This window comes from Danio rerio, chromosome 21 (assembly GCF_052040795.2).
Source record: "Danio rerio strain M-AB ecotype USA chromosome 21, GRCz13ab, whole genome shotgun sequence".
Lineage (NCBI taxonomy): Eukaryota > Metazoa > Chordata > Actinopteri > Cypriniformes > Danionidae > Danio > Danio rerio.
Window position 1 is genome coordinate 50,367,424 of NC_141041.1, and position 22,236 is coordinate 50,389,659.

The 22,236-nt window shown below is 37.1% G+C and overlaps 2 long non-coding RNA genes across 2 annotated transcripts in view; one reads left to right on the plus strand and one right to left on the minus strand.

Moving 5' to 3' along the window:
• The window catches only part of LOC147838993 (uncharacterized), a 41,007-nt gene extending 19,606 nt beyond the window's left edge, over positions 1-21,401 (plus strand). Inside the window, exon 3 of the long non-coding RNA XR_015520831.1 lies at positions 19,797-21,401. This is a non-coding gene — a long non-coding RNA (uncharacterized LOC147838993). The remainder of the gene's footprint in view (positions 1-19,796) is intronic.
• LOC147838995 (uncharacterized) lies at positions 8,083-10,314 on the minus strand. The gene is made up of 3 exons (XR_015520833.1): positions 9,449-10,314; positions 9,039-9,355; positions 8,083-8,662 (listed from the first exon to the last, which is right to left on the minus strand). It is a non-coding gene; the product is annotated as an uncharacterized LOC147838995 (long non-coding RNA).
• Positions 21,402-22,236: the final 835 nt, after the last annotated feature.

Consider the following 22,236-nt stretch of genomic DNA (forward strand, 5'->3'; position numbering starts at 1 on the left):
ACATCCGTGTACAAATGAGATCTTGTGCAAACACTTACGAAATAAGGGTCAAAGGTTAATAGGGGTAATAAGGGTCAAAGACGTGCAGTCTCATTTTGGTGTCTGCAAATTTGCTAAAAAAAATTTTTCCAAAATATTAAATTGAAGTGAAAACTATATATATACTTTAATGTAGCAAAAAAAAAGTGAAAATAAAATTTTGAGTGATTGATTTGGCAGAAAAGCAATATTATTTATAGGTTTATATTTCCAAATAAAAGTTATGCAAATTAAAACTTTGTTTTTAGCCATTTTAAATCATGTAAATTTAAATTACTTATGGTTCATTTGGTTCAACTTTAAAAAAAATAAGGCAACAAAAAGCTTTTGACTGTGGCATGTATTCTGACACCTATGCATTCACCGGCCACTTTATTAGGTACACCTTACTAGTACAGAGTTGGACCCCCTTTTGCCTTTAGAACTGCCTTAATCCTATATGGCAGGGGTCACTAATCTCGGATCCTGGAGGGCCAGTGTCCCTGCAGGGTTTAGTTCCATCTTGCTTTAACACATCTGCCTGGATGTTTCAAGTATACCTAGTAAGACCTTGATTAGCTTGTTCAGGTGTGTTTAATTAGGGTTGGAGCTAAGATCTGTAGGACACCGGCCCTCCAGGAACAAGTTTGGTGACCCCTGCTTGATGGTGTAGATTCAAGAAGCTACTGGAAATATTCCTCAGAGATTTTGCTCCATATTGACATGATAGAGTCACACAGTTGCTGCAGATTTGTCGGCTGCACATCCATGATGCCAATCTCCCGTTCCACCACATCCCAAAGCTGCTCTGTTGGATTGAGATATGGTGACTGTGGAGGCCATTTGAGTACAGTGAACTCATTGTCATGTTCAAGAAACCAGTCTGAGATGATTGAGCTTTATGACATGGTGCGTTATCCTGCTGGAAGTAGCCAAGATGGAGACACTGTGCTCATAAAGGGATGGACATGGTCAGCAGCAATACTCAGGTAGGCTGTGGCGTTGATGCTCAATTGGTACTAATGAACCCAAAGTGTGCCAAGAAAATCTCCCCCACACCATTACACCACCACCACCAGCCTGAACCGCTGATACAAGGCAGGATGATCCATGCTTTCATAATGTTGATGCCAAATTCTGACCCGACCATCAGAATGTGGGAGCAGAAATGGAGACTCATCAGAGCAGCAACGTTTTTTCCATGTCTATATGCCAAAATGCATTGAGTTGCAGCCATGTGATTGGCTGATTAGATATTTGCATTAGCAAGCAGTTGGACAATGTAAATAAAGTGGCCAGTGAGTGCACAAGCTCATGTAAAAATGACTCAAAGTAATTGTTCTGATCTGTATATTCTAATGTATGATACAGTAAGTCATCAAATTAAATGTTATTATAATTTTTAAAATTCAAATAGTTTAGATTTTCTTTAATAAATAATTATATTTGACATTTTAGTATCGCCATGCTATGGTTATCAGTTTTTGCTAAGAAAAAAGTAAAGTTTGAAGCTGTATATTGTAGCAATAGAAGTGGACACTGCTTACAGAAAGAACTAGAACTGCCCCAGCATTCACCACTAATCTCCTGCCTGCCTGAATTGCTGGAATGTTCCACAAGTTATAAATGTACGGCTTTTGATCTCGGTCACACTTTACAATAAGGTTCATTAGTTAATGTTAAGTAATGCATGAACAAACATTGGACAATACATTTACTATAGTATTTATTCATGTTAATAAACGTTAGTTAATGAAAATACAGTTGTTCATTGTTAGTTCATGTTAACTCATGGTGCATTAAGTAATGTTAAAAAGCATGGACTTAAATGTTATTGATGCATTAGTAAATATTCAATTATGATTAATAAATGCTGTAAATGTGTTGTTCATGATTAGTTCATGTTAGTAAATGCATTAACTAATGAACCTTATTGTAAAGTGTTACCTTGATCTCCTTTCTTTATCCATGTTAAGTTGCTTTGACTCAATCAAAATTATATAAAGCACTGTAGAGATAAAGATGAGTTTAGGTCTGCATTTGAGGAAGTTGAGAAAGCTTTATCTAGCTTTCTTATTATTATTACTATTCGCATGATGCAATTTAAGAAATGCATTTTTAATTAAAAAAATCAAACAAGGGTGTATTTGAGATTCCTGTCAGGAAACATTTCGGGACCCGCAAATGAATTTTAGATCTTATTACATTGTGACAGACTATATAAAGAGTAATCAACTTACCAACTAAATTTTGATATGAAGCTCAGCTTACCCGTTCCAGCATGTGGCTGTGTGGAAAACAGATGATGTTGACTTGACAAACTAAACACTGCACACTTTCATTTACTGTGCTTTCTGTGGCTCGCTTTCTAAAATACATTATGTTAATTTAATTTGATGTGGTCATGTAGTAACTTTTGACCCAAATCTCCTGAATCAGTCCTGTGATATCATGCAAATTGTAAGTAAAACAATTCACTAATTATTTTCAATTAGCAAATGCCCCCACTGCAATAAAATCACTCCAACACAATAATTCAAGAACTTCACACGGTTAAAATTCAGAGTCTGCTTCACGCAGGTGAGTGGGCTTGACAGACCACCTGTAGTTGATACTCTTTTCCTCTCCGTATGCACCGCACACATGCTTAGTGAATCTATAGTGAAACGTGCTATCGATGTTAAGGGATTGGCTTTGACTAGAGACACCCTAATCTCTGCAATTAGATTTTTATTTTATTACTATTGTTTATTATTATTTTCATTTCATCTAATTAGAAGTGCTTATGTTTACAGAGTGATTGATCACATTGCATTCAAAGTTGTGTATTTGTAGTGCATGCAGTTAAATTCCAGAGGGATGCAACTGTTGATGGCTGTTTTGCAGATATTGTAGACCTCATCACTTGAAAACATGCAGAAATGATGCAGACTGGAATAACGGTTGATGTTTAAGGATATATTTGTGCAAATTTATTAATAAATAGGTATATAAAATGCTGTCCTTCCCACCTCCTGTAATAAGCAGCAATGACTTCTTGGACTTAGAAAGACCTCTGCACACACAAGTCGGCATGCGATGCATTGTTAATAAGAAAACCCAGGGGTGAATTGAACCAATAAGCAGCTGATTAGGGCCCTAGGAAAATAAGGGGCACTAATATATGCGTAGAACTATAAATTATACCTACAAATTATATAGGTTTCATATTTTGTATGGTGAGGGTCTAACCAATCAAATTTTAATGTAATTAATACATCCATGTAAGAAGGTCGCTAGTTTGAGTCCTGGCTGAATCAGTTGTCAATTCTATGTGGAGTTTGCATGTTCTCTCCATGTTGGCGTGTGTTTCCTGCGGGTGCTCCGGTTTCCCCCACAGACCGAACACATGCGCTATAGGGCATTTGAAGAAGCTAAATTGGTTGTAGTGTATGAGTGTGAATGTGTATGGGTGTTTCTCAGTACTTGGTTGCAGCTGGAAGTGCATCCACATGTGTAAAACATATGCTGGAATAGTTGGCGGTTCATTCTGCTGTGACGAGCCCTGAAAAATAAAGGGACTAAGCCGAAGGAAAATGAATAAGCAAAATAAATGGTGTAGGGCCTCCTATATACACCTTTGGGAACACCTCAGGGTTCTGTCGCGGGTCCTCTGGTCTTGCAGTCTTGAGTTTTGGAGCTGAACTCTTTGAGGTGGAGTCAGTGAATGCTCAATGGTATAAGCAGTAAAACATGATCTCGTGCTGCTCTTTTGGTTTCGCCTACAGATCCCCTTTTCGTCTGACGTCTATAGATAGTAAAACCTAAGGCCATCGCCTGCAGCATTAGCTCCAGAATGGTCCACATTTACAGCACTGGGTCTCAGTGACCTAGATTTGCCAGGTCGGATTCATCAAGTCACTTGCATTTACAGCCACCCTGTCAGGAAGTGATACTCACATCCACTACATGGCAACTCATTTAGGAGCTCGGCGGATTTACACTCCGTCTTATATTGGAGGAGGCATGGACGGGTCATAGTTAAGAGCGTGGAGATGGTACACTGATTCTTGCTCAAACTTCTTATTTAAAATGAGCTGAAACAACACAACTCTTAGGGCCCAATCATACACCCGGCGCAATGTGGCGCAAGGCGCAGCGCAATACTCTTTTGGTACTTTAAGCTTGGCGCAAGGGTCATTTTGAGGTGTTGCGTCACGCTGTTTAAATAGCAAATGCATTTGCGCTCATAGGCGTTCTGGTCTAAAAAAGCAGGCGTGTTTTGGCGCGTTGCTATTTTGAGAAACTGTAAATAGTCTGATCTTTAAACCAGAACAAAGTCGGTCTATTGTCTGGCGCAAAGTGCGCCTGGCTTACACACTACACACAAGATGCATACGCAAATATCTTTACATGTGAAAAAGATATAATATATTAAGGATATATATAGGATATATTAAGGATATATAAAGGATATAAATATAAATGATTAAAATATTACAAAACATATTAATTTCTAGCCTACATGAATTTAAAAACCACTGCCTTCATACTTTCTTCATCTCGGGAGGCTTTTTCAGTTCATTCAATTTGCTTTTGTATAATGTTATTATTATTAGCAGTATTATTTATTATATCCATATTTATATTTGTTTTATTAAAAACTAGCTTAGATTTGTCCACCTGTCAGGTTATAGACAATATGGGGCATGGCAGGTGTATTTGGAAATAACTCAATATTTTGAGCACATTTTGTTATTATTGTTCATTTATTAGTTTGCTGGAAATTAGAACTGAATTTAGAAATAGTTTTGAAACAAATCTTTGCGCTTAACAAACAAAATTAATTATTTATTGGCTAATTGATGTCTGTGTGTAAAGGTTTCCCTATCCACGAGAGCAAAATCGAAAGTGAACTTACTTTACGTCATGTTAATAGCAATGCGCTTATGGCGTGCCGCAGCTGGACCGTCAAAATAGAGCCCTTAAGTTTTTTACTTAATTGTTTTATGTTCAATTACGTTAACTTAATTGATTTGTGTTGGGACAACGTGAAGGAATGGTGTATATGCATACAGACTTAAAAATTTGAGACAGCCAGCCCTACAACTCCCAATACTGTCTTTCCATTACAAAATCCATTACAACTGGTTTTGGTGCGTATAGCTAATATTACCCTTCATGACAACTGTGAGGGGGGTGATTTTTGTTTTTACTCATCCTTTTTGTTTTTATTAAGTTATATTACATCTGCATGATTAAGGGGCGTGGCCACTTGAGTGACAGCTAGGTTTATTCTTCTGAAAAGCTAGCTGGCAGCATGTTCCTCTGTGTCGAGTTTCTTCGCTGGTGTTTTGTTTTTTCTGAACACTACCTTAATGTACAAGTGGCTAAAACTCGCTCATTCAGTGGCAGGAACTAGCAGATGTGCAACAACTTTAATCAACACAAATCATCTAGAGCTCCTTCATGGGACTCAACACTTGTAAACACTCGCTCAACAAGGCTTGCCTCTTAGCGCCGCCCACACTCGTCACAGCCGACTAATCACAGAGCTTGCGCTATGCGTCGTTGCGACGTAGTTACATTTTTTGAGAGGTGCACGTCAGCATCGGCACGGGAAATGCGACTGAGCGAAGAATGTGCAGGATTGTACACATGTGCTCGACACAGAAGTATAAATCAGCCTTAAGTAGTAAAAGTAAAATAATAGTTTGAACAGACACTGAACTGAAAACCACATAAAAATGCAACTTAAATAAAAAATAAAAAAAGATGAAGAATGAAGATATATTTTATATTATTATTTGTGTTGATTATTATTTTATATATGTGGCCTTTGCCACATTATTTTGTGGTTTACTTAGAGTTTTTTGTCTTGTTTGTAGTCCAAATATCTAAAAATTCCGATAAGAATTTTCTAGACAAGCAAAACATGTTGCCTTGTTTGAAGAAATAATCTGCTAATATTAAGTGATTTTGACCCTAAAACAAGCAAAATAATCTGCCAATGGGGTAAGCAAAATAATCTTATGTCAAAAGGAAAAACAATTTGGTCACTTAATACTAGCGGATCATTTCTTAAAACAAAGCAACATGTTTTGCTTGTCTAGAAAATTCTTCTCGAATTAAGAATTGTTTGATATTTGGACTACAAATAAGACAAAAAAAATCTAAGCAAGAAAAGCATTTTTTGCAGTGTAGTGCAAATATCTAGATCAAGAAGTCTAGAAATGTTTTCTAGACAAGCTAAAAAACGCTCACCACATTATTTAGCTTCTTTTAAGAAAAAACTCACTTAGCTTTGGTTTATTATTAGCAGAGTTTCAGAGCATGCCCATAGTAGACTAAAGACATCAACTCTTGTTCAAACCTCTTAGTAGTAAAAGTAAAATAAGAGTTTGAACAGACACTGAACCAAAAAACATAAAAAAATGCAATTAATAAAATTAAAAATGATGAAGAATGAAGGCAAATCTTCATGTTATAGACCATGTAAATAAACATACCTACAGTTTTATTGTGTGGCTAATGCACTGCAAAAGTGCTTACTTAGAGTTTTACTCTTGTCTTTAGTCCAAATATCTAAAAATTCTTAAATCAAGAAGCATTTTCCTGAGAAGCACAATATACTTGTTTTTTCAGAAAAAAATGACTCATAATTAAATGAGATTTATTTTAAAACAAGCAAAATAATCTGCCAATGGGGAAGAAAAATAATCTTATGTCAAATAAAAAAAACTAGATTATTTCCCTTTACACATTGGCAGATTATTTTGCTTGTTTTAAGATAAATCTCACTTAAATTTGACTCATTTATTCTGAAAACAAGACTATATTTTTTCGCTTGTCTAGAAAATGCTCCTTGATTTAGTAATTCTAGATGTTTTTTCTATAAACAAGACAAATAATCTAAGTAAGAGAAGCATTTTTTGCAGTGCTGCTCATTTCTTCTAGCACTCTAACGCAGCGTCTTATCGGCCCCTTGAGGCCCCGGGGCAAATATCCACAGCGACACAAGGCCAAAGCAGCAGATGACAAATTGCTCCGAGGCGCTGTTTATTCGCTCTCTCTTGCTTTTACAGCAATTCCAGCCAATTATTTTGAAGTCTGACACTTAAAGCGCAATCAGCGGTGGATCATTATCTGGCGGGAGTGATAGCCAGCAGCCTCCTTCCCCCCGGTTTGCCCAATTTAGCAGGGAGATTGCAATTAAGGCCGCACAACTCTTCTGTTTCCACCGTCTCAAACTTTTGCTATCGCTCTTGAAATGTCAGAATGTTCCTTTACAACTTTCCCCGGCATGAGAGATTGCGCGTGGATAACGGCAGTCTGGAGCTTGCAGCCGATCCATCTCGATGACGTGCGCAGTTGAGACGTCTGATTTCTGGCGGAGTTTGAGGTGTTCTCGCTGTGATTTATGAGCGGATGCTGATGTTGGGAACAGTCACAGGTGAGAGGATTTAGGGGATAAATGCAGACCGTGTGATTTAGTTGCTCCACATTGGAGAAACTACACAGCCACATCACCCTGCAGCCCGACAGCGGTTACTGAAGCCAAGCATAGCTGAGCCTGGTCAGTGTCTGGATGGGAGACCACATGGGAAAGCTAGGATGCTGTTGCAAATGGTGTTAGTGAGGCCAGCAGGGGGCGCTCAACCTGCGGTCTGTGTGAGTCCTAATGCCCCAGTATAGTGAAGGGGACATTATAGTGTCAGTGAGGGCAGTCTTTCGGATGAGATGTTAAACCGAGGTCCTGACTCTCTGTGCTCATTAAAAATCCCATTACACTTCTGGTAAGGAATAGGGGTGTAACCCCAGTGCTGAATTCCCTCCATCGGCCCTTATCCACAGTGGCGCAAAAAGGGGGTATGCACAAAGGGGGGGCGCCATTGTGCCAAAACTATTTTTGAAATTATCCATATTAAAAGTTTTAAATTATATATATATATATATATATATATATATATATATATATATATATATATATATATATATATATATATATATATATATATATATATATATTGTTAAAAATGTTTATTTAGCATTTTATATGAGTATAATATTGTATTTTTTTTTATTAAAAAATCATTCCACCCCTTCCCCCCCCATTTTTCATACCATATACATGTTTTTATGAATTTATTATGTATCATATTGATTCATCAGGCCTTTTGGTAACATCTTAGCACAAAACTATTTTAATTTTAGCTACAAACAAAGTTATAACATTTCAATTAAATAGAACATTTGTTTGTTTCTGTTTTTTTTTTTGTTACACTAAACATTTGACCGTCTTTTTTATCTCACTTTTAGCAGTTTCAGTCAATTGTTCTTGCAGAGACAGACCTTACACTTCTCACAGTATACATGTGAGAAGTAATTGCAATGTTCTTTTGCCCTTTAGGACTCCCATGTCTATCATTTTGTTTTGACAAATGTAGTACAAAAAGTCCAAAAGCAAGGCTAGTCAAGGTGCTATAATCATTTAGTGAGGGAAAATTAAACTGAGAAGAAATTTGGGGAGGTATGAGATGCATTTCTTTGCGACTTAACATGCTTAATGTAATCATACCTTTTACCACTTCATACTTTTTCAGGTGTGTTCAGAACTGCGAAACTGTATTTTTTGAAGCATATTGATATCTTTATGAAAAAATATCTTTAATTGGTCCCACTTTATATTAAGTGTCCTTAACTACTATTTACTTAAATCAAAAAATAAATACAATGTACTTACTGTGTTTATAATGTATTTGAGAACACTTGCGGTGCTTTTGAGTTGGGATAGAGGTTAGGTTTTGGACAGGTTTGGTGGCATGGGTAGGTTTAAGGGTGGGTTAAGGTGTAAGGGATGGTCAACAGTGTACTTACAAATGTAATAACAAAAGTTAATTACAGATGTAATTACATACATGTATTTAATCAAGCATAAGTACACAGTAAATACATGTATTTACACAATAAGTGCATTTAAACAAACTAGTAATTCCTGCTTAAGTACATATTAGTTAAGGCCACTTAATATAAAGTGGGACCCTTTAATTTATTGATGGAAATATTTTCCACATTTTATCACTTGCCTGTAATAAAATATAGTTGGATTAAAGGGGGGCGCGCAAAAGTTGAAGCCGCATACCCATCAGTAAATGTGCAGTTGCGCTCCTGCTTACCCATCATGGCCTCCCAATCATCCCCATCCACTGAATTGGCTCTATCACTGTCTCTCCACTCCACCAATAGCTGGTGTGTGGTGAAGCACTGGTGCTGTTGTCCTGTGGCTGCCGTCACATCATCCAAATGGATGCTGCACACTGGTGGTGGTGTAAAGAGACCCCCTCATGATTGTGAAGCACTTTGGGTGTATGGTCATACACAATAAATGCGCTATATAAATACACATTACATTTTCCAACGCTCATGTAGTAAATTAAAATGTAGTACCTACTGAGAAGTAGGCAATTTTGGACGCAGCCCATGTAAATGTAGTCAATGTCACTGAGGCCGTTGCTGCTAGGATCGGGATGTAGATGTTAAACCTTGGATTATTTGTGGAGCGATAACCTCAGGTGTCCCGCTGCCGAGACAGGCGTCCCTCATGGAGCAAATCACAACAGCTGTGCGGCGTCCTTGTGTTGAGGGACGGCAGGAGAGGACGAAACAGAGATGGAGGAGAAAAGAGATATTCACTGCTAACATTTCAACATTACTCTCTTTATTAAGCTGTCAGAGCACTAAAAGGCATTGTGGAGTTACACTCAATGAATGACTACTGATTTACAATGAGCTGAAACTACACAATTCTGGAGTTTAGTTTTGAGAACATTTAATTTTATGTTCAATGTTAAAATGAATACGTTAAACTGATTCCTTCATGTTGTCCCAACACAAATTAGTTGTGAGGAACACAGCATTTTTCAACATATTTACCCTCCTGGTGGCCACATGCTTGTACAGCACATTTTAGCTCTTAAGTGGCTGTTTAAAATACGTTAAATGTTTTATATGTCGTCACAGACGTACAGTGTCATCCTGCAACTGTTTTTGCAGCATATGAAATGTCCCAAACACTATTTTTAGCTGTCCAAAATAGGGAAAAATTTAGTTTTTACTCTCTGATAGTCAAAAAATGTTCTGCGTTAAAATATGCATTACAAAACAGTCAGGAAAAAAGTGTTTTATGTAAATTCAGACGATTGCAGTCAGTCAGTCAGTCTTTATTCATTTCCCAATGGCAATTTGGTTGCAGCATACAAGCATGTCACACACAATACACAAGAGAACATTATACAATACAAATTCAACCCTAAGTTTAAAAACTTTACAGCTGAGGGGATGCACATATATGGACATCATTTTTCTCTGAAAGTACATCATATCAAAAGATGATACTTTAATTCTAAGTAGGTTCCAATAAGCCCAAATAGCAAAGAGAAATAAAAAATGCATGTAAAAAACACCTCGTGCATTAAGAGGTTAATTATGATTGGCTTATGATGCTTTTATTGGGAAACGAAGCCCAAAAGGGCAAATTATGGAACTTTAAAGGCATTACTATAATAGATATTTGTGCAACACAATTTCAACACCGTTGTTTAATTAAGTTAACTATTAACAATCTTTTTTCAGATCTCTAATCCTACCCAATACCCAAACGTCTACCTTACTAACTATTTATAAGCAGCTATTTGGTTGTTTATTGAACTAAAAGTCTTAGTTTTTGGTTTGTTAATAGTGTGAATTGTACATCCAAAAAAAGTTTCTATTATTTGGATTCTCCAAGTGATTGAGCAATGTTTGCATTCTCAGGGATTAAATACAACCAATCTTAAAAACTTAAACGACCTAAAGAGACAGTTTACCAAAAATATAAATCATGTCGTCATTTATAATATCATACTGTAAAAACAAATGCTGGGTTCCACACTATTGCTTCATGTTGTTCCAACACAAATTAAGTTAACTCAATTATTTTTACAAGTTTCAGTGAATTGAACGTAAAACAAGTTGTCCGAAAGACAAGGTAAAAGTTTTGTTATTTTTGAGTGTACTAGAAAAATGCTGCTTGATCAAACTACTTATTTAAAATGAGCTGAAACAACATTATTAAGGGTTTTTACTGTGACAACTTAATTGTTTTATTGTCAATCCACTTAAATGTGTTCAAATTACTTCATGCTGTCCTAACACAAACTGATTGTGTGGAACACGGCATTTTTCATCAAATTTAATTATGATTGGCTTATGATGATTTTATTGGGAAAAGACACTCAAAAGGGCAAATTATGGAACTTTAAAGGCATTACTATAATAGATATTTGTGCAACACAATTTTAACACCGTTGTTCAGACAAGTTAACTATTAACAATCTTTTTTAGATCTCTTATCCCACCCAATACCCAAACGTCTTCCTTACTAACTATTAATAAGCAGCTAATTGGTTGCTTATTAAATTAAAAGTCTTAGTTAATGATTTGTTAATAGTGTGAATCGTACATAAAAAATAAAGTCCATTATTTGGATTCTCCAAGTGATTGAGCAATGTTTGCATTCTCAGGGATTAAATATAACCAATCTTAAAAACTTAGACTACCTAAAGTAACAGTTTACCAAAAATATAAATCATGTCGTCATTTATAATATCATACTGTAAAAACAAATGCTGGGTTCCACACTATTGCTTCATGTTGTTCCAATACAAATTAAGTTAACTCAATTATTTTTACAAATTTCAGTGGATTGAACGTAAAACAAGTTGTCTGAAAGAAGGTAAAAGTTTTGTTATTTTTGAGTGTACTAGAAAAATGCTGCTTGATCAAACTAATTATTTAAAATGAGCTGAACCAACACAATTATTGAGGGGTTTTACTGTGACAACTTAATTGTTTTATGTTTAATCCACTAAAATTAGTTCAAATTAAAAAGTTAAAGGTGAGGCAGTGGCGCAGTAGGTTGTGTTGTCGCCTCACAGCAAGAAGGTCACTAGGTCGCTGGTTCGAACCTCGGCTCAGTTGGCGTTTCTGTGTGGAGTTTGCATGTTCTCCCTGCCTTTGCGTGGGTTTCCTCCGGGTGCTCCGGTTTCCCCCACAGTCCAAAGACATGCGGTACAGGTGAATTGGGTAAACTAAATTGTGTGTGTGTGTGTGTGAATGTGTGTGTGTGGATGTTTCCCAGAGATGGGTTGCGGCTGGAAGGGCATCCGCTGCGTAAAAACTTGCTGGACTAGTTGGCGGTTCATTCCGCTGTGGCGACCCCGGATTAATAAAGGGACTAAGCCGACAAGAAAATGAATGAATGAATAATAAGTTAAAGTCGGAACCCAGCATTTCTCAAAATATTTACTAACGATTGGCTTACAATGCTTTTTTGGAAACAAAGCAAATTAAACAGCATTATTGAGCTAGATCAGGGATGGGCAAACTTGATCCTCGAGGGCCGGTGTCCCTGCAGAGTTTTGTTCCAACACTAGTCAAACACACCTGCACAAACTAATCAGTGTCTTCAAGATCACTTGAACTCTATAGGGAGGTCTGTTTGAATAGGGTTGGAGCTAAACTATGCAGGACACCGGCCCTCCAGGATCAAGTTTGCCCACACCTGAGCTAGATACTTGTCCGCTATAGGGGAATTGATTAACTATATTGGCCGTAGTGTATGAGTGTGAATGCAAGAGTGTATGGGTGTTTCCCAGTACTGTGTTGCGGCTGGAAGGGCATCCACTGCGTAAAACATATACTGGATAAGTTGGCGGTTCATTCCGCTGTGGCGACCCCTGATTAATAAAGGAACTAAGCTGAAAAAAAAAATGAATGACCATCCCTTACACGTTAACATACCTGTACACTTAAACCTACTCATACCTCCAAACTTGTCTCTAACCCGATACCACAAGTGTTCTGCAACACATTCTCAACACAGCAAGTGCATTGATTTGTATTCTGGTGCAAGTACAGAGCAGTTAAGGCCACTTAATATAAAGAAGCACCCAATATGACACTTACTCAGAAGAAATCTCTAAAGAAAGAGCGTTTCTAATGATCACGATCTCTTCAGTGGAAGTAGTTTCATCTGTGTATGGAGTTTCTCAGTATCTCTCCTTCATCATCATCCTCCCTCAGGAACAGCACGCATGAGTACCTGCATTCTGCTCCATGACTGCTTTGCATGCATGACTGATGTTTGGCTGACTATCCTTGACTGATTTCTGCATGCACAAAAAATAAAAAATCTTCAAAAACAGCCTTCTTTGAACTTGGCATGTTGGAGTTGCCCTCAGGAGTCCAACTTTATTCTGGACCTCACTCGGTTGAGGGTAAATCAGGACATTTCATAATGTTATGAATATTTAAACATATTAATTATTATACTACAAAAAATACTGTTCTTACTTTGGGTTTTTGTCTTGATTCTTGTCGAAATGACTAAAAGTTCTTAAATGAAGAAGCATATTTTAGAGTATAACATATTGTTTTGTTTTCAGAAATATTATGTCAAATTAAAAAAAAATTATTTAAAACATGATTAAAAAAAACAGTGAGTTGAGTAAAATAATATTATTTTAAACTGAAAGGAAGATTACTTTGTTGACCCCATTGTCAGATTATTTTGCTTGCTTTACGAAAAATTCACTTAATATTTAATTTTGATATAAAGTGGGATCGTTGTATTCCAGGTATGAAAATCAGTCGAGTGAATTTCAGAAAAACCGTGAATAATTACCAATTAAGAAAAAAATTGTGGTGATTTTAATCTCGCCCTCAGTACCACAAATGTCTTTTTTGTTGTTGTTGTTGTTGTCTTTTTTCTAGTGCAAATATCTAAAAAAAAAAAGTCTTAAATAAAGAAGCATTTTCAAGACAAGAAAAAAATACTGTCTTGTTTTAAGAAATGAGTCAAAGTTACATCTGTTTTGCCTTAAATCAAGCTAAATAATTTTCCATTCGACATAAAACAATTTTCTTTCCCCATTGTTAGATTATTTTACTTGTTTTCAGGAAAAACTCACTTAATTTTGACTCATTATTTTTTTAAAACAAGCCTATATGTTTTGCTTGTCTAAAAAATGCAGATTTTTGGACTAGAAACGAGACAAAAATGCTAGGGGCTCTAAAAAAAAGTCTAAAGCTCATGGCCCAAGAGCATTAAGGACATATCTGAATCCACTTCTATTTTAAGGATGATCAAATTTGCTCTGCGCCCCGGTGCATGGTCTAACAGGGCTGTTTATTCTCTTAATGAGTTCTGGGTGTGTTTTGAGCATAACCTGCATTAAACCAATCAGAGTCTCGTCTCTCATTCCCTTTAAGAGTCAGTTGTGTTGCTCCATGGTGCATTTGCTATTTACATAGTGGACTTTGTAAGTGTAAAAACTGAACGCTTCACTAGTGAGAAAACAGTTAAACAGAGCATCTGCAGCGCGAGGATAAAGAATGAGCCTCCTCCATTCAGCCTCTTTACTTCCTCTTTAATTTACTCCTTTACTTTGGTGGAGTGAGGAAACGGTGGAACTGAACACATCCATTAGCCCACATATTGAATTTACTTTGTTAAGCACTTCAAAACTATTTCTAACTTCAGTTCTAATCTCCAGCAAAGGAATAAATGAACAGTAATTTGGTCAGAAAACTGAGTTATATCCAAACACTTCCTCTTTGTATGCCCCATATGCTGATGCAGACGTCTCCAAAACCCCACAGCTGGACACATCTACACTTGTGTTTATTAAAGCAGATATAAATCTGCATATAATCAATAATCCTGCTAATAATAATCACATTATACAGATGCAGATCGTCATGAATAAAGTGAAAAAAGAAAATAGTTGTTCTGAAAATAGCAATAAATCATGCCATAAACATCTTGCGCCCTGTTGCGCAAGGTGTATGATAGGGCTCTAACTAAGAAAGGCGTTTTGCTTTTGCAGTGCAGCGCTGTGTTAGATTGAATTGGATCTGTGTATTTGTTTCATAACATTTCCCAATAACAATTCTCACCCAGGTACAATCTAATGTTAAGCTCCTCTCTGAGCGACCATCCGAGCTAATAAAACAAAAAATCAGCAAGATCTTGGATGTGTAACAGGGAAACTCTTGATGCACCAAAGTGAGTTTTTTATCTAAGAGAAGAGCAAACAGACTACGAATGAAACGCAGAGCAACAGCAGCATCTTCTGGCTGAACGTGTCTATTATACACAACAGCAATAATGAAAAGGTGCACTTTTACTAGTTATTTAAAATGCAATTCATACACTTTTCAGAACGAATCTGCCAGAATAACAAAAAAAAAAAATCTTTAATGTTTAATATTACTCCAGGATATTTTTCTCATTGCTTAATTGTGTCTGCTGAGAAATAAAATACTCCAAAATGCACACTGTATATGCTCAGATTTATTTATATTCTTTACTTATTTTTCCCATAACAAGCGTTATTCTGCAAAAAAAAAAAAAAAGCTTTCTTTGTCGTGTTTACATTTTGAAGTCAAGAAGCATTTTCTAGACAATCAAAAAATATAGTCTTGTAATCGCCATATAATAATAAAATAATAATTACAAATAATACTAATAATAATAATTGCGAATTTTTGATAAAACTAAAGTTATCATAGAGTGCACGTGTCAAAAAAACATAGAATTTTGAAAATTAAATTGCAAAATTTGAGAAATCATTTTCCCACAATGATGCTGTAAATAGTCTTATTGTATTATGATCTTTTTTGTGTGATATTGCACTTTTTTAACAAGCTGTCTCTTAATTAAAAGAATTTCTTTCTGGATAAATACAGATTTATCTTATCTTTAAAAATGCTTAGAGCAGTGTAAAAAAGTTACAAATAATAATAATAATAATAGTTTGTAATAAAAACCAACAAAATAATAATAATAATAATAATAATAATAATAATAATAATAATAATAATAATAATAATTAAGTTATGAGACACGACACGGTGGCGATGCAATTGCGCAATGTGATAATACCAACACAATCTCACAGCAATTTGTAACTTTTTGATTTAGTGGCTAATTCGTATGAATTCGTACGATCTAATTCGTACAATTTATTACGATTTGCTCATCCCCCATTGACGGTTGGGGTTAGGGGTGGGGTTAGGTGCCATGCCTTCTTTTTAAAATCGTACAATTTCGTATGACTGAACTCTACTACAAATTCATACGAATTAGCCCACTAAACTGGCAAAACGTAAAATACTTACGTTTTGCCATGAGATCAGGCTGGAAAATACCTCAAAGTTTGGTGCCAAGCCATGCAGCTCCATGCATTTTAGAATTCTGAACATTGCTTTTTATCAGGGTATGCACACCGGCTGTCCGCAGTTCGATTCAGCACGCTGTTCAAGTTTCTACCACACAACTGAGCGCCATCTGAATAGTTTCATATAAAATAACATTTGAATATGTGCGTCCGGTGAATGTTACTTCCTACTGTTATATGTGCACCCTAGCGTAGCGCTGAGCGGCGCATCTGGTGTGCGAACAGCTTCAGAAGACTTGAACCTCAGGTTTAAAGCGGCACTCACGTCTCATCCAGCCTGATCTCACGAGAAAATGTAAGTATTTTACGTTTTGTCAGTTTAGTGGCTAATTCGTACGAGTTCAGTCGTACGAAATTGTACGATTTTAAAAAGGAGGCGTGACACCTAACTCCACCCCTAAACCCAACCATCATTAGGGGATGAGCAAGTCGTACTACATTGTGCAAATTAGATCGTACGAATTCATACGAGCCACTAAATCAAAAAGTTACGAATTGCCGTGAGATTGTGTTGGTCTCATCACAAAGAAGCAAACAACACTGACATTTAGCTTCAAATCCTTGCACAACCTACAGCTGTTTCTGTTCTCTCTCCGTTTCGCTAGTACCCAATTTAAACGTGAGATTTTGGAAACCAGATCTAAATGTAGCAGGAACAGTCGTGTCAGCTATTATTCTAAGTGGGCCGTGGGTGAACAAAGACTGAGTATACAGCGGGAGCGGTCAGGTACGGAAATAAAAACTTTGAATTAGCCACTACATCAAAAAGTTACGAATTGCTGTGAGAGGGCATTGAATAATCCTTTCGAAGTAAGTTTATTTCACTCACCCCATTGGCAGATTATTTTGCTTGTTTTAAGAATAAACTCATTTAATTTCGACTCGTTACATCTTAAAGAGGAGCAATTCTGTCATCACTTTTGACAGAATCATTCAAACACGAGCTCTAAAGCAACGTTGGTGAATTAGTAACGTCTTCTGCTGTTTTCATGTCAGCTGCAGATGTGAATGAATGGCGGAAGAAAGTAGTTCCTAATCAAAAGAGTTTTTAGACTGCCATTGTTGATTTTCTTATTTATTTACAAGATTGTGCTATTGAACTGTTGTATAAATGCAATATCACACGAGTAGCAGTGCCATATGGCTATATATCAGCACTGGTGGGACGCTTGGCGCCAACATGTTTGCTTTTTCCAGAAAATGCTTATAAACAAGCCAAAAAAACCTAAGAACTGCCTTTTTTGCAGTGAACGCTGAGCTGCTTCCCCAGTGATATTAAGCCGAGGCTGTAGATTTCATGTCTTACATATATTTGAAGCATTGCAGCAAATCTCGAAATGCCATAAAACCCTCAGTCTCGTCTCAAAGGTCATTAAATCGCACGCTCCATCAAGGTCATAACTACAGCGATAAAGGTCAGCGCTGATCTGAACATGTGTCAAGCAGCAGTGGAGTAATGGTGTAAAACCGCACAAAACCGAAGCTCCTGGTTTAAGCGCTAGCAGCAAAAGCAGTCGAGCTAAAAGTGCCAGAACCGCCAAAGCCCAGAGCGAGATGGCAAAACCTGCTGAAAGATTTATCAGTGAGAGCCACATTCACAGTGGAAATGCAGAGAAATGGCACATCACACATGGTGAACAGACACAATCTGAAGCCGATGACACTAAAGAAGTGCAAACATGCTTAAAGCACACACACACACACACTTACAGTTGAAGTCAAAATTATATTTCTTTGTCAAATATTTCCCAAATGATGTTCAACAGAGCAAGAAGTTGTTCATGGTATTTCCTCTCGTATTGTTTCTTCTGGAGAAAGTCTTATTTGTTTTGTTTCAGCTAGAATAAAATTAGTTTTTATTACTTTCAAACCATTTTAAGGTCAATATTATTGGCCCCTTCAGCAATATTAGTGTTGGATTGTCTCCAGAACAAACCACTGTTATACAATGACTTGCCTAATTACCCTAACTTTACCCTAATTACCCTAGTGAAGCCTTTACATGTCACTGTAAGCTGAACACTAGTGTCTTGAAGAATATCTAGTCTAATATTATGTGCTGTCATCATGGCAGAGATAAAAAAAAATCAGTTATCAGAGATGATTTATTAAAAGTATTATGTAAAAAAGAGAAAAAAAAATCTAAGTAGGAAAACCATTGCAGTGTTGTCTGTATTTTTTTTTCAGAACTAGATTTAATAAGTTCTGATAACTTAATAAATTTTCATAACCATACTCAATAATTTCAGATAACTAATGTAGATTTTCATAACCATATTTAATAAGTTCAGCTGATTAAAGTATATATTCATAACAAGATTCAATTAGTTTAGCTAACTAAAATACATTTTTATAACTAGATAATTGATAATCTTTGTAACTAAGTTTTTAATTTATTAAGTTCAGACAACTCAAATAATTTGTGATTTGTTTATAACAAGATCCATTAAGTTCAGATAACTTAAATAAAGAGTTCAGAACCAAATCCAAAGAGTTCAGCTGACTAGAGTCAACTTTCTATAATCACATTCAATAAGTTCAGAGGACTGCAGTTTTTTAGGGGTGTAGCTGGATCACCCAGAAGCTGGGGCACGGTGATAACAGCTGGCAAACACAAGGAGCTGCGCTGATACTGTTCAATAGCACTTATAAAATATGATTTTATTCTACATCCCTGATTCCTACCCAGCAACTAAACCAAACTATTACTTTACTAACAGTTAATAAGCAGCTAATTAGTAGAATATTGAGTTCAAAATCTTAGTAATGGTTTGTTAATAATATAAATTATACATTAGTATGGGCGAGGCAGTGGCGCAGTAGGTAGTGCTGTCGCCTCACAGCAAGAAGGTCACTGGATCGCTGGTTCGAACCTCGGCTCAGTTTGCATGTTCTCCCTGCATTCGCATGGGTTTCCTCCGGGTGCTCCGGTTTCCCCCACAGTTCATGCGGTACAGGTGAGTTGGGTAGGCTAAATTGTCCGTAGTGTATGAGTGTGTGTGTATGTTTCCCAGAGATGGGTTGCGGCTGGAAGGGCATCTGCTGCGTAAAAACTTGCTGGATAAGTTGACGGTTCATTCCACTGTGGCAACCCCGGATTAATAAAGGGACTAAGCTGACAAGAAAATGAATGAATGATACATTAGTATGAGCCGAAGCACACCAGCAAGTCTAATACTGAATGGCTGAAGAAAAACTAAATGAAGACTTTGGAGTGGCCTAATCAAAGTCCTGACCTAAATCCAATTGAGACGCTGAGAGATGACCCTAAAAACACTGTTCATGCTCTTTTCCAGAGCCCTGTAAAAGATTTGTTGCAAGTAATCGAAAATGCTTGATCGCAGTTATATGTTTAGGGGGCAAACACTTTTTCACACAGGGCTATGTAGTTTCACATTTTTTTTTGTTTGTTAACTAAAGTAAAGTTTTTAGATCCAATAAGTTCAGCTAACTAAAGTAAACTTTATAACCAGATTCAGTAAGTTCAGCTAACTGAAGACTTTTTGGGGGGGGATGTAGCTGGATCACCCAGAAACTGGGGCACGGTGATAACAGCTGGCAAACACGAAGCGCTGCGCTGGGAGAGCAGGGGGAAAGAATGCTGAGTAGTGAGGAGAAAAGTGTGGAAAAACAAAAAAAGGATTCGACAGACAGCCGCGGGACCCGAGGGAGCAGGATGGAGGAGCGGCTGTATCTGATCCAGGTCCCCGACGGTTCCTGCAGCTTCTCCTGCCTGCGGAGCTGAAGTAAACATCGCTGCTTTCAGAGGCATCGTGTAGGCAGTTTGGTCTGCTTTAAAGAACAAAAATACTCGTGAAATTGAAGCAAAGTGCGAGTTTGAGTCCTCCAGAAAACAACTGGAGATAAGCGAGAACAAAATATGGCATTCGATCTCTATTCCCTCTGGTTTATTCCTAACACATCTCTATTATACAAAACAGACTCAGACAAAGCTGATTCAACCAATGTTTAAGGGTTTATTTAGTTTTTTCCTTGTCTATTCCCTCTGGTTTATTCATTATATTTCTATATTGTACAATACAGACTCAAACAAAGCAGATTCGTCTAATGTGCATGGGTTTATTTACCTAATATATCAATTACGGCCAAATGGTCTTGTTATGATTAATTGCTGAACCGTTTTTTTCATGATGTACAGTATGGTATTATCACGATATTGACCTAAGCTGCAAAAAAAAAAAAAGAAAAGAAAACTACTAATAAGCAGATAATTAGTGGAATGTTGTGCTTAAAATCTTTGTTAATGGTTTGTTATTAACATTAATTTACATTATTATGGTCCATGACAACACCATCAAGTCCACTTCTGAATGGCTGAAGAAAAACTAAATGAAGACTTTGGAGTGGCCTAGTCAAAGTCCTGACCTAAATCCAATTGAGACACTGTGACATAACCTTAAAGAACACTGTCTGTGCTAAAAAAAAAAAACTACAATGTGGCCTAGTAAAAGTCCTGACCTGAATCCAATTGAGACGCTGTGAGATGACCTTAAAAAACACAGTTCATGTTCAAAAAAAAAACTCTGATGTGGCTCAATTAAAACAATTCTGCAAAGAAGAGTGGGCCAAAACAACCCAAGTCCACTTCTGAATGTGTCATGAATCTGGTTTGTTAACTGTCAATCTTTTCCCCTTCTGTGTTTTCCCGTACCAGCTGTCAGCGCTTGCAATCAGCGCGAGCGCTGATCGGCAGTCACCTGTTCCCGCTTTGTCATTATTGACACTCCTATATCTACCTCCCTTATTTCTCCTCCTGTTGTCAGATTATTGTTACTCTGTGCGCTTGTTCTCCGTGTAGTTTGTGCATCATCTGTCTTTTCTCGTCAAGTCTCCCCGTTATTCATCCTTCCTGTGTTCATCGCTTCATGCTGAGTGCCGCAGCTTGCTTGATCACCTGTAGACTGTGCTCGGACCATCAGCACCCGGAGGTCAGTGTTTCCTGCATCGCTGTGGTGGGCACGGTCCGATCGGCTCACTTCCTCTCTCGCCCCCGGCCGGGGGTTTTCCTTTTGAGTTTGCTTAGAAGAACCGGATCTGTGTGATTCATTTGAATTACTGACAGACTGCCTTTGTTGAACTATTAATAAACATTGATTGAACTGCACAAACCTCTCCTTTGATTCTGTTCCGTGACAGAATGACTGGAGAAAAACTAAATGAGGACTTTGGAGTGGCCTAGTCAAAGTCCTGATCTGAATCCAATTGAGACGCTGTGAGATGATTTCATAAAACGCTGTTTATGCTCAAAAAACCCTCAAATGTGGCTAAATTACAACAATTCTGCAAAGATGAGTGGGTCAAAACTTCTCCAGAGCCCTTTAAAAGACTCGCATGTAATCAAAAAAGGGGCAAACACTTATCTTTGGCATATTTACATTAGGTTGATGATCTGAAACATTAAAGTGTGACAAACATGCAAAAAAATTTAATCTTTTTCACACCGCTGTAAACAGAAAAAAAAAAAAACTTTGATGAGAGCATTTCTTAGTTTTACATTTAAAAACCGATATCCGCAACACACTGCATAAGCAAATGAAATGCAGAAGGGAATGAGTGAAAGCCTGATTATTCTGCCTTTGTAGCAGTAACAGCATCTCGGTAATTGAGTGAAGGAATCGATGACATCACTCAGCGTTTCTCTGCTCCAGCACGTCACCACGGGAACAGACTGTTTCTTGAGATGGGGCGTTCCGCTGTATTGAATTTAATTTGTCCAAAAGCGCCTGATACAGTGAAACATCTTTTATTTATTTGCTCGGTAAAGCCCCTTTCAAATGAACCACTGAACCTGAGAATAGACTGCCACACCATCCTTCCTTTTCTATTCATTTTTATGAGGCTGCGTATCCCCCCGTGGGACCTTTCGAAGGCTTTCGGATGAAAAAAATACGGCAATACTGATGCGTGTTATGCGCTTTGATTGTCATTGGTAATTTAA